Source organism: Gavia stellata, chromosome 1, assembly GCF_030936135.1.
Source record: "Gavia stellata isolate bGavSte3 chromosome 1, bGavSte3.hap2, whole genome shotgun sequence".
Classification (NCBI taxonomy): Eukaryota; Metazoa; Chordata; class Aves; order Gaviiformes; family Gaviidae; genus Gavia; species Gavia stellata.
The window spans coordinates 104,844,447-104,864,075 of record NC_082594.1 but is presented as its reverse complement, the minus strand read 5'-3'; positions in this window follow the sequence as shown (position 1 = coordinate 104,864,075).

Below are 19,629 nucleotides of genomic sequence, written 5' to 3'. Positions count from 1 at the left end.
AGCATAGCATATCTAAAGAAATATTGCAGTGGCTCCCTACTCACCGTGGCACAGGCCATGAACACTCATTATGAAGACTAGAACTGAAAGCAGTATAAAAGTGAATGATCTGTAGTCTGCTGGCAATGGGCTCACAGACCTCTATTTGGGAGCCACTATAATAGGGAGTTCCTTTACGCCAGTGACGAAATAACCTTTCAGCAGCAGCACCTTTAGTTTAGTCAAAATATTCCTGACCAGCTATATCTTTCCTCTTTAAAGGAGGAATTCCTGACAAGTCATGTAGTTTGAATCTCCTTTCTTAAATGTATTATATACATGTATGTTTATATATTCATCTTCCTTTTCTTTCAATAGCTTGTTGAAGTTATGAGTTGATAAAAAAACCTAACAATTTCAGGGAAAAAAATCCCAACTAATCAAATCAGAGAGTATTTACACATTGGTATTTCAGGTATTATTAAAGGCAAAACAATTTCTACTGAAACTCTCCTAGCTGAGATTATGTAAAATATGTCAGAATTTTATTCAAACTTTTTTACATTATATAGTTTGATTCAGCAATACAACCTCAAAATTATTTACTTCTTTTGCCATTTTCATGGCTTCAGATGTCTTTGCTGACTGTTGATATACTGAAGAAACTAAAAGGAACAAAAGGGAAAAAATCATAAGTAGTATGACTCTATTACCTATAAAGAGGTGCCATAAATTTGCAATTCTAACATACATGGCATCATAAATCAGAATTATACTGATATTCAATTAACATGATGGGAACTAAGAGGAGTGAATTAGCATGGGTATATTGAATTAGGCACGATGGGAACAAAATAATGGAAAAGGGAGAATATGGAAAGTATGAACTCTCCAATAATTAGGTAACATATTGAAAAGTAGAACCGATTAAATATGTGTATATATGTACAGTAAAAGAATTCTCACAGACGCTGCCAGGAATCCTAAGTTTGCCCAGGGCTCCGAAGCGCTCTGCACGCAGGCTATGGATGGATGAATGGGTCTCTCCAAGGAGCTGAGCTGTAGCTGAGACTGGGCAGCTCAGCATAAACAGACCCGTGTGCCACACAGGCAATCTATGAATGTCCTCTTTAGTTTCTAAGGGTGAATTTTGTGATTATTTACACAATAAAGGAGAGGAGGGGAAAGGCCTATAACAGAGCTGGAGGAAAAAAAGTAAACAAACGTATTGGAATAGTTCTTATGAAGAAACAAATATGTCTTCCATGTATTGCCTCAGTTTGAAAGTATTCTTGCTTAGTTATCCTTTCCATTCCTATTAAGAACCAGTTAATTACAATTAGGACCTGTCCTGAGGAAACTATCCTAATTCAGAAAAGTGTTTAACATACATTATGTGTATAACTACATGCCTGAAGTACTTTTCTCAACAGGGATAACAGAACCAAACATAATAGCCTAAAGTGTTTCCTCAATTGTGCCTGAAAGGTCCAGTCTCTCAAAATTTGCTAAATAACTCAAGGTTCAGAGACCATATTATCAGGAAACAGCCTATGGGCTCCAATAGGCTTTGTACGAAACTTCGAAAGTCATTCCTTGTAGTGCAGTTTAAAAATACCAAATTTAGTTCTATTTTTTGGCTAGTCTGAGTAGCAGAAACTAGAGTTACACAGAATAGGGTTCAGTAAAAGCTCACTTTCCAGCTTCATTTTTTCTCTTCAGCATTATCTTTGATACCTCTACAGAACATCACAGGCATCAGTAAAGACATGCTTATTGTGTGTCTCAGAACTGGAAACAAAGTTCATAACTTGTCAATGTCAATGAGCACCTTATAAGCCCGTCTTCATAAGAAACATGATACTTGGAAGAGAAGGGGAAGAAACTTTGTTTAGTTAAAAAAAATTAACATTAATTCTTTTAATCAGATTTCTCAGCATTTATTAATAATTTGATTTGTTATAATATTGCTTCTATATACTAAAAGACTTTCTAAAAGTAATAAAAATATATTACATCCAGATGACACTTAAAAGTTATTATGTTTTTCAAAATCTAATAGGATAAAAATATAGCAAAATTATCCTATATTGGGATCCAAATCAATCCCATGTATAAAATTGCATTCACCCTTTACAAACAAATCATTAGGAGAACAATAATGAAAGATATGAGTTCTTCAAATCATTGCTATGCAAGCTGAAAACTATTTCTACAAGAGAGTCCTGTGATTTATTGACCATGGATTATTGACAAAATAGCCCAATCTAAACACAAATAAACCCATTGTGTTCTGAAGATGAAAGAATTATGAATTGCTGTAAAATATAATTTCTCTGAATTGAGCAGCATCCAAGCCCAAGCCAATTTTACAAGCAACAGCTGTGGAAAAATTTGCATGGCAGAAAGAATTCAGAAAAAAAAGCAACAACACAGTTGGGGAATAAATGTTCTGGAATATTGCTGCCTTGTCTTCCAGAGCAAATATTTGGTGTCAATGTGGACAAATCAATATTGTGTTCCTGACTCACTGTTTCAAGTGCAGAACTGCTTAATCGGTGACAATATGTATTAATAGTATTCAAATTTCTTCCCCAACATTTTCAACACACAAACAAGCTCATTTAGTAAAAATAAACAATACAGGTAATCTATACATAAAAGGGTAAGGGAAAATGTTTTGTTTTGCAACAAGTAGTGCTAATCTCTGCTATTTAAATATGCGCTTCCACAAAAATAAGGATTTTAATAATCTTTTTATTTTTCTTCAAAGTTTGAAGTCCTTAGCACTGTCAATTCAGTTCATGTATTTTTCCTGTGAAAAAAAACCCAATGACAAACAACTAAACAGTTTATTTGTTTTAATAAGAAGGCTAGGAGTTGCAGTCACAGTCTACATGTCATGAAAATAAAGAATGAAGACTTTCCGTGACAGGGACACAAATACAGCAAAACCTTAAAATATAAATACAGCACAATAAAATAGCTGAACGTGAACAGGGAGTGAGCACAAGCAGGTTAAGCAACAAAATACCGTGCAGTAGCTTTACTTTATTGTATTGATCTATCTTCATATGTTCTCATTTGATTCAAGGTGCTGAGGCTTCATGAAAACAACAAAAACAAATGGCCAAGCCTCACAACCCCTAACCCCAGGAACAGCTGCCTATGTTACAAAACACTGAAGGGGCAGAGTGAACTGAAGGGGAGAAAAATAATTTACAAACATTCCTAGCTTCTTTTTGATAGATGTATTGAGAAGGTTCATGAAAATGTATAGACGCAAATTGTCTAGCTCACAGAATGCTGTATCCTTTGCATGTACTTCCTCCAAAGGACATTTACAAAACATATACTTAGATGTTTTGTAAACCACATCACTTGCTGTGCTACCACTTAGAGTTTATGTGACACTTCTTCCAAAATCTCCTTCCACTGAATAGAGCTGTCCAATACCCCTGCAAGGAGTGTGAGGTAGTCAGGTTGCTATCGATGGTTCCCAGCCTTGCAGCTAGGAAAATGCCAGTTTATGATTTGCTCAAGCCTGGAAATTGTCAATAAGTAAAGGCTAGGTTTAATTTAAGGAGAATTGACTTCTTAATGTATGGATTTCTTGGGGCTTCCTTCATCTCAGGCTCACACAGGTCTGCTTGGCTGTCACACACCAGCGGTGTGAGTCACTGCATGTCTCACACTGTGCATTCATATTTATCTACATGGCTCACAGGAGAGGTTTTCATATGCTTTGGGGGCCGGCCAGCCTGCTCTGCCCCTTGCTGTCTGTGCCAGCATTCTCAGACATAGGTACAAGGCAGCAGCCGGAACCAGTGTACAAGTGGAAATGCTCGTTCAGAAATCAGTGCCTCCCAACTCACTCTAACCAACAGGCTCTGGCTGAGTGAATGCAAAAAAAGAGTAGAACAAAATCCAGGATCCCTGCAGCATCACCCTCTCCACAGAGAAGCCTCCACTCCAGTGAAAAACCAACCATCTCTGTAAGGATGCTCAGTTTCTTTCCTTCTCCTGTGCTCCCTGTCCTGTGGCCCCTTCACGCCCCACTATCAGTTCACCTTATCTGCCAGGAATGAAGCAGAACTGCACTCCAAGGCATAAAAGGGGCATATCCCTCTTTCCCTATCCTCAGCCCTCCACAAGAAGAATAGGAGAAAATAGCTCTGCTACCTTTTTGGTGGGAGAGAGAGAAGGAAAAGTTTCCCCTGCTCCTGTTCCTGTTGCGCTTGTACAGGGTGAATGATGATTTTTAATTTTTTTCCCCAAAGCCTCCACTGCATGAGTTAGTGCTCTCTGGTCCCAGAGGGAGGTCTGATGAAGAAACGAGGCCATTGCTAATCTCTCAAGAATGGTGAGAATGCTTCTGCTTTCCATTTTATAGCTGGACTGTGTTTATATTTGATAATTTTGGTTGAAGAAACTTGACCACATTGACCGGGTTATCAATCATCTTATTTTCTAGTAAAATGAGTTCAGGGTCAGTATAGACTCATCTTTCTTGGGCTAGCTGAGTCTATAAACTGACAAAGCTCTCTTTTTGCTGATCTAATGATTTATAGGCAGCAAGTACATCCTCTTCTCATCCATCTCTTGGAACTAAGAAAATCATAAGAAACTTAGATTTTCATGCACAGGCATAGCAAAGCAACCAACCAACCAACCAAACAAACCAACCACCAGAAAACTCTCACAATGATAGTCCATCTTTGTAAAACTTTGAGTTTCCATTCTCAAACAAGAAAGGACTAGTTTTTCTCAATGAAAAATATGTGAGCACATTTTTTAAGCTCAGGAGATATTTTCTTTATCCTCCTTCTCACAATTCTATCCCACATATTAGCCTTTTTCCTATATTCCCCCAAAAATCAATGTTGTGAAACAAAAAATCAAGTTTTATATAGAAACCTGGATATCTGACACCAGAAGAAAGAATTTCAACAAAGTTATGAATGTTGAAGACAAAGTTTTACAAAGGAAGTAAAGGTCAGTTTCTGTAGCACATAGTACTATCAGGTCCACTAGTTACCGGGGTGTCTACAGTATCTCTTCAAAAAGACAAAGAAGAAAAAGGAGTGCAACTCAACGTTTGAAGAAACAAAACTTTTTTGTTTTATTTTCGCTGTCCAAAGTCTTCAGTGTTTGCCCTACTCTTGCGTGGTCCAGTACTGAGAAATCTACATTCAATTCCCCACACTCCTTAAAGGCTGAAACTTAATCTCTTTGTTCTGACTACTGATAAAAGGTATTCCCTAAATATAGTCTTACTTTTTGAAATTTTCCCTCAATTCTCTGCAGATGATGCACAGTAAGAGTTGTGTCTTCCCAATCCCTTTCTGAACACTGAATAGGAATACTTCTGACCCTTGATTACATTGATCTTTATATTTTGAAGTCTCTTCTGCAAGGAAGTGAATCTCTCCATCTATTCCCAGGATTTTCATATCTTTCCCACACAGTTCATTACTCATGACATCTTGAGCAGCTTAGCTCAGCCTGGAGAATTAACTTAGATCTCAGTGTTACATAGTTGCACATTTGTTTGCCATTTATGAAAACTATAAACAGCTGAGACTTCAGGAATTCTATTCATAAGCATTAGAGACTGACAAAATTATGTACATGTCTACATTTCTGAAACATTCAGCAGCTAATTTAGAGGTTTCTGAGGCTTAACATAGGTTTAGTACAGAAGCTTTGCATTTCTAGAAAATAAACTGTTCCTTTTCATTACCTCAGATGCTACTTGGTACACGGATTTGAAACTGTGCTCATGCTGACTTGTGCAGCGGAAACAAGGACCAAGTGCCAGAAGCTGACTTGCCTGTCACTTTTCTAGAAGGCCTAACATTGCTGTGAGATGCGGTACAGAGACTATCTTTCTAGAGAAAATAACTCCTGTTGAAATGTGGAGACAGGCACAAGGGAAGCAGCTTTGTTTTATTTATTTCTAAAACACCTGAAGATGTTCAGTAACAGTTCAGCAAGCCCTGGGGATCATTATTTATATAGAAATTTCAATATAATTTGTCAAACTTCTTCTGGTATGCCATTGGCAAATTATTCAGAAGGATATTCTTAGCGCTCTTCTCTTCAAATGCTGTCAGAGTAAAAAGCTTCTTGCTAAATACAGAAATCTAGGAAGAAAATTATTATGATATTGCATAGTTGACCAGAAAATGTGATTGTCTAGGTTTTCTGCCTACCTGTTTTCTACATGGTCAGAAATTCTTCAAGACACTATTCTGCCATAACCTTTAAGTTTGTCCAAATGCTGATGGCATATAGGAACAGCTTCTCTTCCTAATGGGACAAATCCCCAGGCATATTTGGTCTGTTTTTACGTAATTGCCTTTGATCTATATTAGTCATACTTCCTCTAAATGTTTTTAACTTGCACATCACTGATTTCCTTTAGCTCCAGGCTTTTCTGAGGGCTCTCTAAGTATTATCTGTTATTTGTAGAAACAGTAGTCAAAAGCTGGATCACTCCTTTGTGGTTGCCTCTGGGCTGGGTAAGCGGCCCAGACCCCTTATCCCAGCCTTCATAAAGCACTGGAACTCCTTATTTTCTGCCATCCTTTCACACTTAGGAGACGATGGGGTGCAAGGACACCCTTACAGTCCCGTACTTCTGCACTGGTGTTAGTGGTGGTGTGCAGAAGATCAGTAGTCACCTCCTGAAACAAGGACAATTCCAAAGGAAAAGAGTCTTGCTTTAGCAGGACAATTCCTCATTCCGCTTTCGAAAATAAGATGAGAATGGCAACTTTTTTTATTGCTTACAGCTACATTAACCTGAAAACAATTTCCCTTTATTGGAGTATTGTTGTAAAGGAAGTAATCCTTCGTGGGGAGAACAAATTTAGGAGCTTTGGCAAGGTCTCAGAAGGACTGGGATCATCAGTGTGTTACATTTACACAGTCAGGTTTCTCTTGAGAGAAACTGGGTGTCCCTGATGTGAACAGTGCAGACTTAGCATTAATGCCTGTTGCACCCTTTAGGGTTATATTGTCTTCACCTCTGAGACAATATACAGTTTTCCAGTGATGCTGTCACTGCTATTCCTTTACTCGTAAGAGTCTGTTACTGCTTCAGAAGTAACAGAAGTAACTTCTGATCACTTTAGAAGAAATCTCTCAATAATTTAAAGACTTTTTCCAGTCTTTTTGCACTAAATAAGTTCCATCCAGATTGAAATATTACTTCCTTATTGACCCAAGGGCCTTCAACGGTCTTTTTAATCTAAAATGCAATGCTCCAGTCATACAATTGACACATTATTTGATTTAAAGAAGAGCAGGTGTCTGATTTTGCCTAAAACTTTTTAAGGATGATAAACATAAATCAGGTAAATATTATGCATACACACCTGTGACCTCAGGTGAATAAAACCCTCAGCATGTATCAAAGCAGCCCAGAAAAAAGATAAAATCACTGATATTTATGTCGAAACTACAGATAGGCAAATGTTGATCTTTTCTGTACAGGCAATTTAACACATAAGTGCAAGAATGCACACAAGACTAAAATGTAAATTTAAACTCAGATTACATTTGTGTAAAAAATGCGATTTTAGGAAATGAAATAGTGCTGCAGGTGGGAGTAAGTTTTGTTGGCCAGTGGCAAAGAATTTACCACATAGGATATAAAATAGGTTTTGAAAGATGACTCACAGACTTAATAAGTGGTAACATTAAACCTCATTTTACATTTCTGAATATTCTGAATAGTAAGAGATCTTGCAGTGAGACCTTCAAAGTACCTGTATGATGAAAGAACGTACAGCTTCTTTAGAAAAGTGGCTTATGTGATTTGAGGTCTGTTATCTCTTTGATAGTCAATAAGACTTAACTGCTTGTGAAACTTTTACTCATTTCTTTTTAAGTGGAGACAATTTTCTGTAGCCAACATTTCAGTTTTTCTAAAGAAGCCATTCTAAGAAGATTCTTAAAGTGAATTTCAAATAGAGTATCTCTGAGGGAGGAAGAAGAACGGAATGTAAGAAAGAAGAGTGAACTCTGAACAGTTACCTTTTCACACCAAAAATATTAACTGAATCTTTTAGTGAGTATTTAACTGTACTGAACTCTTGTATTAAATGTCTTTAAAGCATTTTTATTTGTGAAGCTGAGCAAATTGCCAGAGTGTATTGTCTTGAAAGAGTTTTTTCCATTGTCTTCAGGTTTCACTCCATAGGCTCTGTGTGACCTCACATCTGTTTCCATACACTGAGTTGTCATGGAGCTTTCTTGTGATGGAAAGCTCAAACAAGCTGAGACAGAAAACATGCATGTGGATCAGCGTTCTGGAAAAAATTACTAGATACCTTTTGACTTCAACTGGATATATCAGAATTAAAATTAAATGCAGTAAAAAAAAAAATGCATGCTTGCCTGGTGCTGAAATTAAAATGAGGAAAATGGATATTTGCTGGATAATACAGTGCATGAAATTATACTCTTCATCTGAATCTTATCTGTCAGTGGAAGGACCTAATGCAAAAAGAACACCTATTTGTTAAAGTAATTCAGTAATAAGTGTCAGAATCTAGCACTAAAGAACAAGTTTTACAGAATAGAGTATTTCCTTTCTTTCACTGCTTCTAATTGTATGATAAGAGTACTAACGACAGACAGAAAAAGATAGCTCATAGTACAGAAGCAATGAAAATGTGAATTCTGAGATGGTCAAAGATGTGGCCTAAAATCAAAAGTGTATGTTTACATATTCAAAAGTACTGAATTTTGTTGCTCTAACAACAAATGAATAGGACAGGGAATAAAGAAGGCAAGTCATTAAAATGTATTCTTTATTTCCAGGATCTTATCTTAACTTATCTGCTATCCCTTATGAAATTCAAAAGCAGATGCAACCAAGTTTATCTTTTTCTGTGTAAGACTAACCTTTCCTCTAAACAAAGTTCACTAAGAACGTTGTATAGATGCCTGGGAGAAAGTGCATTTACAACTACCAGAGAGAATCAGACCAACATGACCTCCTCCTTCACGCCTCCTGCTAACTGCTGGTTAGTAAAGTAACAGTAAGGCCTAATACCACCTTCTAGGATTCTGCAAATCATTCACAACTGAATGCAAATTATGGCCAAATCTGCCTCAATACTGGTTTAATTACAGCCCCAAATTTTGGCCTTGCTTCTAACAAACTTTCAAAAGACCTGGGCTGAGTTCTGAGTGTACCACCTCGCAGAGCATTGGAGAGTACTCTAATACATGTGTACAAAGGATGAAGGATTTATGGTTTTGGATCTCACCCAAGCCAAATCTGGAAGGCATCACTGAAATTTTCTTTGAACCCTGCACTTAAGGCAAACCTGGTGAAATTCCAGGTGAATCAAAACGGGTACAAAAACCTGTTTCTATATCCTCTTGTGAACCCACACTATTTCAGCATTCTAAATCCGTATAAAATAAACCCATATAAAATAGATGCACATCACTCTAGAAGAGCAGGAATCTGGCTTTATAAGGGCAGAGGCCTAACCTGGTCATTTTTGAAAGTGAAAAAGGTAATGGAAGACTGCATTAGAATGAATATTAGGATAATTTAAAATATACTAAGGCACCTAAGGATAGCAAATTTTGATTTCATATGGGATGTTTTCAGTAGGCTAAGAAAAACATTTTTTCACTGGACTGTGTTCAGACAATGTGTCCTCAATGAGAACAATGTGGAATAGGTCCCCCAGTTACTGCAGGTACAATAATATTATTACACCTTCATAGGGTATTAACTTCTGCATTTAACCAGGACACATCATCAGCTACACTGGTCACTGAAGAGGGTCTCTAACATACTCTCTCCACCCCAGCAATGTCCAATAACAATAGCGCTGTCCCTGTTTAGAGTGTCAGTATTAAACCTCTTGATATACATGTGTGACTTGGAAGAACAAGTTAATAAGTCATTTGAAGAGGCATCTTTTTGAATGTTATTTCATTTACAAGTAACATCACACTGAATTTGCAAACATTAAATCAAAGGGGAAGTTTCTTGTTAGCTGTCAGCAGCACAAAGCTGTTTAGTTCCCTGTTTTTAAAGATCTGGGACATTAGATAGGCCAGTATACTCTCTCCTCTACTTCAAATTTAGCACAACTCTGACATTATTTCTTAACGCTGGGTGAGAATGCATGATGGTGCTGGTTGTATTCTGCTACACTGGTAAAATGTCCATGTTCTTTTGAGGGATCAATATTCTTCATTGCATTTAGGACGTCAAGGTCCTTCTATCTCATGAAACACTCATAAATGGCAAAAAATGTTTCCCTATCTGCTGTGGAAAACTGAGGTGGCATTGTGCCGAGACCATGTTTAGTAATTCACTAGGACATAAAACTGCAATGTAACTTGCTTCATCAAGTCTAACATCAATATGATGTTTAATCTCTAAGTCTAAGGACAAGATTGTTGCCATTTTATTTTCTTTTCTCTGTCAAGCTTTGGCTTTGATACAGAGTTGAAAAACTGAGCAAGAGCCAATTGAAAATGAGGTGTTATGCAACATAAATAGTGCCATCTGACGAATGAAAACTTCATCAGTTTTAAGGTTTGTCTGTTTGAACAGTGTCAGCATGCTACGGATAATAAATAAGTAGCAAATAAAAAAATAGATTGATGGCTATTACCACAAACATGGACTTCGTTCATGGTGCAATATTATGTTCTATAACTCTACTTTTTGAACAAGTAACAATAATTTTTGAAATATGAAAAATGAATAGTTGCAAATACAGATACACTATCTGAATATCAACTGACTCAAAGCATCTCAGTGAAGTACTTTTGTTGCTCAGAAATGATTAAAAGTGCCCAGGTTAAAAAACAAAAGTGTAAACCTGCTCAAAGCACTTAAATAGTTGCACTTTTTACATTTGGATGCTATAAAACTGCTATAGGTGAATAGTGGATCCACAAAATTCTTTACAAGTGATTTTAAAACAAAAAAAAAAATCTTGATTCTTCTTTGATTTATACTGTAGATACATTTTGTGGAGTTAGCAGTTACATGGGTCTAAAAATGTAGAAGATTTACAGAATTTGTTAAATGCATTTTCCAGTAGTATGGCACAAGGTGAACACTTAAAAAGCCTTCATTGTTACCCACTTTTTCTTTTGATTTCTGGTATTTTAGAGATACTTTTTAAAAGCCGAGCCTTTACAATTTTGTGTCTCCCTGTTGTATACTCTCCAGTACAAGTATCTTCCTTTTTTCCCCACAGTGTTTCTGGGTATCGCTTTCTCTATACAGATCTGTACTCTTTTCAAATGTCATGTTGTAGTCCTTTTCTCTTCCTCTAGCCTTTCTGTCTTCTCTGTCAGACAGAATATCATCCTGCAAATCTTTATACTGCATTAAAATTGATTTGAGTGAGCTTTAATGAAGAAGAAGCAGAATGCTGAAATTTTTTGGGGATAAGTTCCATTAGCACTTAATACAGCTGTCATCTAGTACAGCACAGTGCTATGCACAAAAGACTTCAGTGTGAATATTTTAAAGCTCTATGCTTCTAAGACTACAGTCTTGCTGACTTTAGCAGACATTGACTTATTCTGTTTATTAGCACTGATATTACTTTAACTGTCTAGAGTTGATTTAAATTCAATATTTGGAATTGTAGTTGTATTTGCTAATATTAGGAAATATGCTAAAGACTTTTTCTTCCCATGTAACACTCTGTCATTTATTGCTTTATTTTCAACATCTCTGATATCGAAGAAATAGTACACAAATTCTGAATCCAGAGAGTGTACTCTATGTTGTCCAAACGACATTGGGCCTAATGCTGTTATTTTCACTTACCATTTAAAAGATCTACTTAAAATATTTTATTAGCAAATTTCTCTTGTACCTGGAACTCCACCAAACGTCTAATCTAATGAAATCACCGCAATCGAATTTCCAATCTCGGAAAGCGTGTTAATTCACGAATAACTTTAAGCATAGGGTAGTCTTGCCGAAGTCAATGTAAAGCTTGGCTCACGCTTAGTAACATAGCTGGATCACATCCCAAGAGACTATTAAGAAAGAAATTACAGGGGAAGACATTTTAAAAGTTGACTCTCAGAATAAAAGATATGTAAGTGTTCAACTGCATAGTGCGCACAGCTAAACACCAGGAAATGGCATCCACAGGTGGTATGTTCAAAAATGCCCCAAAGAGAGAGACATCGATTCCCTAGGGGCGTTAAATAAGAATTGGCACTTCTTTCAGAAGTATTTTTGAACATTCCAGCCTAGCAGATGCCACATAAAAGTTCCTTAAGAAAACGGTTAGATTAGATCTATTATGATGTTAATTATGATACAAAAATAGGTGCCTAAGGCTTCAGGAGACAGATAATAATAAAAGATAGTGTGGGAGTGGCTGAAAAAGTTTGTTGACTTAAAAAAAAATTTTAAAAATCCATTTAGTTTATAATAATTATAAAGCTAGAGAAAAAAGAAACCAACAACCCATTGGAAGAATTATTGGTGTCTCTGAAAGTGGGACGGGGAGTCATAGTTTTTATTGGTATGAAGTGGTTCAAGATTTTGCTAAAAAAAAAATCAAAACAGTTCCCCTAAAGGATAATAACTAAAATGTAGCACATTGTCTGAAAGGGCAGTGAATTTGTCAAGAAATCTAGATTTTTAACTTCTTATCTTGCAAATGTATTTCTTTCACTTTGGTGGTGATGTTAGTGAATATTTGTCATTTATGGTAAGGAAAATGAACTTGGTGTGTGAATGGTTTGACATTCAAAATTGAGGTTTCATTGTGGAAAGATTCATGCAGATGCTTAGCACTGATATTAGGAGTACTACTCATTTAGTGAAAGTTAATAAATGTATAGAACTTTGCATAAATGAGACAATATATGCAAAATAGCAAATTAATTTTTGGAACATTACTGATGATGGAAAATCCTATTCTTTCAATTTTTAAACTTTATTTCTCAGTATCTCAGTAAGTCATATTGATAACTTTTCTATTGAAAGAATGAAGAAGTATGTTGTTAATTATTAATCAGTATTTCTGAACTTGATACTCATCATTACTACTAAGGTATGTGTCCAAACTATATTGGATTTCGAGTAAAGTCTGCTCCTTCCTGTTGCATCACATGTCACCCAGTCATGAAACTGAGACACCAACAGTCTACAGCAGGACTGTAGTTTAAAAGTCATCTTGCTAGCCTGAAAATTTCAATTGTTTGCAGATCTTCTTTCAGGAAATACATTGTTAGAGCACCAATTTTAGTAGAGGTGCTGTGAACACTTCTAATCCTAGACATACTCTCCGGTGTACTGAAACCAGATTGGTTTTCAGTATTGGGTTCTACTGAGCCCAACACAGATTGTTCCACTCAGCAACACTACCCAGCCTTTCTATTCTTTTTATTATTATTTACAATCTAGAAGAGAAAAAATGGTAAATAAAAATATTATAAAAATGCCTGAAATTCCCAATGGAGTATACCTTTATAAAGAACAGTGAGGAGACCATCCCCACCCCAGGTGGTTTATGATGCATACTGTTTCAAGAAGAGGGCTTTAGGATAAAATCTTGGCCTTGTTCAAGTTGATAAACTTCATTCCTCCTCCTAAGACTGCACATTCCTTATGTTCTGTTCTTTATTTACTTTCTGCTTGACCTTATAAAGAGAGACCACATAAATCTAAGCTTCTGCGTTGTTCTGCTGAAATCAGCAGAACTACTTCCAGTTGCATAAAATCAAGCACATGAATTTTTGTGGAATCAGAGTAACACTTGAAGAGACCAGTTCCCTACACAAGGAATGTTATCTTCATATGTGATGTTTAAAGTACACATGAAGTTGAAAACCACTTTGTGGGCAAACCATATTCCCAAAGCTATGCAGGCACCTTGCCCTCATTTGGAAGATCTCAAAGGTCCATTCAATCAATTAGATTTTAATGATCCAGCTTGTCAGTCCTCTAAGCTTCATTTTGAAGGCTAGAGGACATAGGATGAAATTCTACTCTGGATCAGAGAAGAATAATTAGTAAGCATTATACTCATGCTAAGAATGACAAAATTAGGCATCCATTTGGTATTTCAGTACCAAGTTTTAATTACTTGATTTCAGGACTATGCTAGCAGTATATCCTAGCCAATTTTAAAAACAATGGTGTTAAGTATTGAAAACCAAATAAACATAATATGCAGTTTCTAAAAAAGGGTAATGTATATACTTTGTAAATACATATCCACATTCATATTCAACAATTGCAAAACAAAATTAATGAATAAGCCTTACCCTAAACTTCCCATTACAGCTATGTCTTTCACCTTTTTCCTTTCTTTTTATAAACTGTACTTATTGTTGTGACTGTGTTTACATGTATCCTTAAAGTACTTAAAATGTTTTGACTATAATAATATTATATTAGTATTCCAATACACAAATAGCAATACGTTTCTTGATAGACAGTACTATATATCAAGATGCTCTTGTGTATAAATACTTACATACATACACACACACACACATTTATATAAAAACATATACTTTCCTTGATAGATGATTGTATATACATATGATTTTACAAACCACAGAAGATGTGTACATTTATCTTTACTTTCAGGAGACTGTTTAAGGGTATCAGTAAGTATAATAATAATAATAGCAACAATAATAAGAATAGTAACACTAACAATAATAATTAATAATAATAATTTAAAACATGAATAAATTAAAGCCTCTCTTGATTTTTTTTTCTAGGTTTTTTTTCAGCTTAAGTACAGGCTTGTTTAAGTTGCACTCCTCTGTCGGGCTGGTCATGAGGGCTGTCTTCAGTAAGAAAACACCTGTGTAAACCCAGGCTCCAGAGCCATACTCCATGAGGTACTTCCATGCTGCATCTGCCTGAAGCAACCTCCCGAGCACCAGAAATCCTACAGGCCCACATACCATTCCCAGGCAGGTTTTCTAGCACTTGCCCCATACTGCACTTGTTTTACATGGCACTCTAAGGAATGATGAGGATATACATGTAGACCTGTTGTTATCAACATTGCTCTTTCTAGAGAATTAGTGTGTAAAAGTTGCAAGGTCTGGGAAAGATGAGACACTGAACCAGAAACTCTGGTGAGAGTTACTCATGGGGAGAGGCACAACCAGCAACAAACAACTGCTCTGGTCACTTTCCTGGTCCTGTTTCAAGAGATGTCACCAACTCCAAAGGTTTTGTTCCTGTTTATGTATAAAATGTGAAGGGTAAATAATCTTATTCCCAATATAGAAAGGCCTGTTGAGACAATTCACAGCTAAACTTGAACTGCCAGGTTTGACTTGCAGAAGTATTGAGGATGTCTGTAAGGACTACTTATTCAAATCTTCCCAACACTGCTTCTCAGGGAAATATCAAATGACAGTAGCAGTACTCATAAGTACCAATTAACTTCTGGATCTTCCATTGCCACAACAAAACCAATGGATTAGAAATGTAATGTTAAGTCAAATTAATCTATTCGCCAATGAGTCAAAAATTTTTTTGGAACACAATCCTAGATGGGTATTTAGCAATTTATAAATATATACGAAGTGTTAATGTACTCTAATAGCTTAGATTAACTGTGTAAATACAGGTTACTGAACTGCAGTTTAATCTCTTTAAGAAGGCAGGACACAATTGCTTATTGTACTCTGGTGTTAGAAATAACATAAGCTTTTATTGCTCCAATGAAGTGTCTCTCTATATATTAATATTTGTTACTTTTGCTTACTTCTTTTTGTATTTCATTCACCTCTGAAAGTGAGCCCACAGCTGGAATACATCTTACACTATGCTACACACCAATATCGCTACAGGACCTATTCTAAATAAGTCTATAGGATATCCAGACAACTAACCATGATGGAGCTACAGAAAGCTGACCCCCTTCTAAAAGCAAACAACTACTTTTGCCAAAATGGGTTCCACTAAAATTGAATGCCTACCATATCCTAGACATGTGCTTACCTTGGCTTTAACTTATGTAGTCTTCCCTATACTTACCATAGGAAATAGTTACAGAAGCAATTTTAGCTGCTGTGAATGACACTGTAAATGTCTTCTATAGTCTAACTGTAAATGTATTCTGCATTTCATGTCCGGAATTATGTGATGATCCTTTTGGAAGAAGGACAGATGAATGACCCACCTTTAAACTAAAGCCACTCTATTCCTGCAATTATTCAGCAAGAGCTAACCAGAAAAAACACTGTTTCCACTGTTCCACAGGTGAACAGCTCTGACTCCTTCCGTATTGCAGATGTTCAATAATGCCACTAATTACATAAACTAGTTTTATGCTAATACATATAGAAAATAGTGCCCCTAATTTCTGCTTTCTCTGGGCAATCCAGATATAAACTGATGCTAAATATGAATATCCCTTTACATAAATTCAAAAGTATGGTGAACAGAACATGTTTTTCATTTTCTTATGAAATACTTTTGGACAATGGTAGAACAGGTCATTATTTTTCTTTATGCAGTTGAGTGGGAAAGAAAATGTAAAGTGCAAAGTATAAATTCAAATATTTTCTATAGTTATTGAAATAATTGTTAAAAAACAGAATATGAACTAAATAAATACAATCCATACTGTAACTTGTCAAGTCACTGCATTCTCAGAAGATTAAAAAAACAGAGAACAGCTGTTATGTTTGAAGTTTTGTGGGAAAAGAGCACTTTGTGTATTTTCAATAGTTTATGTCTTTCTGAAGCCTTTTGGATGATTTATGTTAAAGATAGACTGAAGTTAGGTGGGTTCAAGTTGCTGTATGAAAGCCTGCCAAGCAAAGCATAAAGAATTCCATAACTCCTTAATGTGATGACTTTTTTCCCCTCAAAAGCAATGAAAAATAATACAGCAAGGCTACGAGCACAGACAGACCAACCTACCTACATAAATGCATACAATAAAAAAGTCTCTTCTCTATTTGCTCTTCTCAAATGTCTTCCAGCACACCAAGATTGCTACTTGCTGTTTCAAATCTCAAGTTGTAAGAAAATGCATCCCAAATCCATTATCAACATTGCTCACGTCATATCTTTCTTGCACCAGAGGAATTTATTTCTGCGACAAACTCACACGTTCATACAAAAACTGTCCTGGCACATGATAGCTTGCTTCAACGCGTTTCATAAAGGCTTCCTGTGGAGGAGCAACTGGAGGCTGACACTTAAAACTGTTCTGCCCAAATGAAGTCCACCACATCGTGTTAGCCACATGGGCAAAAGGTCTCTTTCCATAGTGACAAATGCACACTCATTTCTGCAGATAAATGCCTGCTTCCTCAGTGCCAAATCCACGCCATTGTAGACATCACTGTTCATTCGCACAACATGCTCTTTTATACCTGCTGGCAATTACACTGTGCATCAGCAGGACCCCAGGAGGAGGTGACATATACAGAGAAACTGCTGTGTTTGGAAACCTTCAAACTGAACTTAGCCTTCTCAATCCCCTCCTGCTGTCAGCACACCTTATGGTTTCAACAAGATACCAATGTCTGAATGCTCTTTAGAAGCAGGCAGAGGAGCTTTTGGGGCCCTAACCTGACCGTTTGGAATACTTGTGCAACCCTCTAATCTGCTCTGTCTCTTGGTTATCCTAATTGTCGCAAACAAAACCACAAAACCAGCTCGCTCAAATGGGATGTTGCTTCCTCAGCACTTTTCAGTGTTCCCTCAGGGGGAGGCCACTTGTCAATCAAATTTAAATTCCAAGCCACATTCTCCCAGTGACTCAGAACTAACCACTAGAGACTCAAGTAAGGTCAAACAAGATATATTCTTTACAGTTTAAATGAAAGTGTCTTTTCGTGCCAAATAACCTTCCCTGATGTTTATATGGCCCATATCTCCATTCTCAGTTGTTTATTTAGAGATACCAGAAGTGCCATAGGCAATTATGTTCAAACATTATATAACAATATTGGATAAATAGAAAAGAATTGTGTCTGTAGGTATTTTTTCCACATTTTAAGTATTTCTTAAATGCTTTTAAAGGATTTTTGCTCAACCAGGATCCAAGAAAAAGATGAGAACAATTCCAGTTTGAATACTGAAGTACTGCAGTCTATGTATGAAAGAATTAAGGACTAACTGAATTTGGGCAATGTAATCAATATCGTGTCCTGAAAATAAATACTTATTGTCCAAGAATAGGGTCCAACTGAGGGAGCTTTGTCCCTTGATCACATAATATTTTTGTAAGTAACACATTGCTAGGTTTTTATCTGTGAGAATTTCTGATGGAGCAATGGGGTACTGATGTAACAATTTTTAAATGTGGTACTGAAATGCTGCTGGGCAGAAATTGCAAAATATCAGCTATTAACAGTCATTTAATTGCTTTTTATGTCTCTTTTGTGTTAGTTCTTGAATTTCCTAACAGTAAAGATTATTGACAAAAAAGCTTCAAGAAGATAACTTTGATACTGAAGAGTATTTACCAGTTCAGAATGTATTTTTTTTATGATGATATTTACACTAAACCACAATTCTATCTGTCACAAACCTGAAGAAAAAGATTCATTCCAGGCAATCTTCGACGGTCTAACAAAGAGTCAAGGTGTGTATTCTGATTTTTGGAGAGGAAGCATGGATGTGAAAATTTTCAAGCAATTCATTGACTGAAACACATCTGAGTTTTGTCAAATAAATAAATGGATATGACTGATGACCAACACCTACAAATAAATATGGGGTTATTTCACAAACTGCCGACAAATAACTCTATAACATTACTGAAGTCCCTATATGGAGAATATATTATTTTAGCTGCAGTCCCTTTTCTAGAAAACCACTTCCTAGATTAAGAAATACTATCATTAATTTCTCTGACATACTGTTTGTGACTCCTTGTATCTCATATATACAAATAGACAGGGAGGGAGAGAGGCGGGAAAAAGGAGGAGGGAGGCAGGGAAAGAGAAAGGGGCAGGAACAGGGAGGTAGAGGGAGAGAAAGAATTTCCTATTCAATTATATACGGGTATGATTTCTAGTTTTTGCATATGCAGTAAATTTGGTTTTAAAGAACAAAATTAAGGCCTTTGATAGGGCATTAAAAAGACAGCTGATGCAAATGTCTCATCACATGTTTTATAAGGCATATGGTGAATTCATTATCAGAGCAGAGCACAATTTAAAAGCCTGGTTAAAAGCCTGAAGTACCGTGTAGAGATCTCAGCTCTCATTTATCCAGAGAGAAGGCTTCTCCAGCAATAGCATTTCAGAAGATAATGTAGCAACACTTACATCCTTCTCCTTTCCTCCTTCAAGTCCTGATGGAAAGGAGCAATGCCAAGGATAGGACCAACCATGGGAGAGATAAGGCATATAAAAGTCTGGGAAAGGTACATAAATGAAACTGAAGAAGTCCTCTGTACATCACTTATCTGTGAAGACACAGTAATATGGACTAAAAAAGCCTGGTGATTTAGTACAAAACACTAAAAAAACCCATATACATGCATTCTCTAACTGATTATAAAGGTATGTAAGACAGCTATACCCTTGAAACAGTTTGCAGGCCCTCCAGTAATGTTCACTCCTTTCTATGTTTTAGAAACAATCAGAGCAAAGTCATACAGTTGTCTTTTCCATGTCTGTGTATTG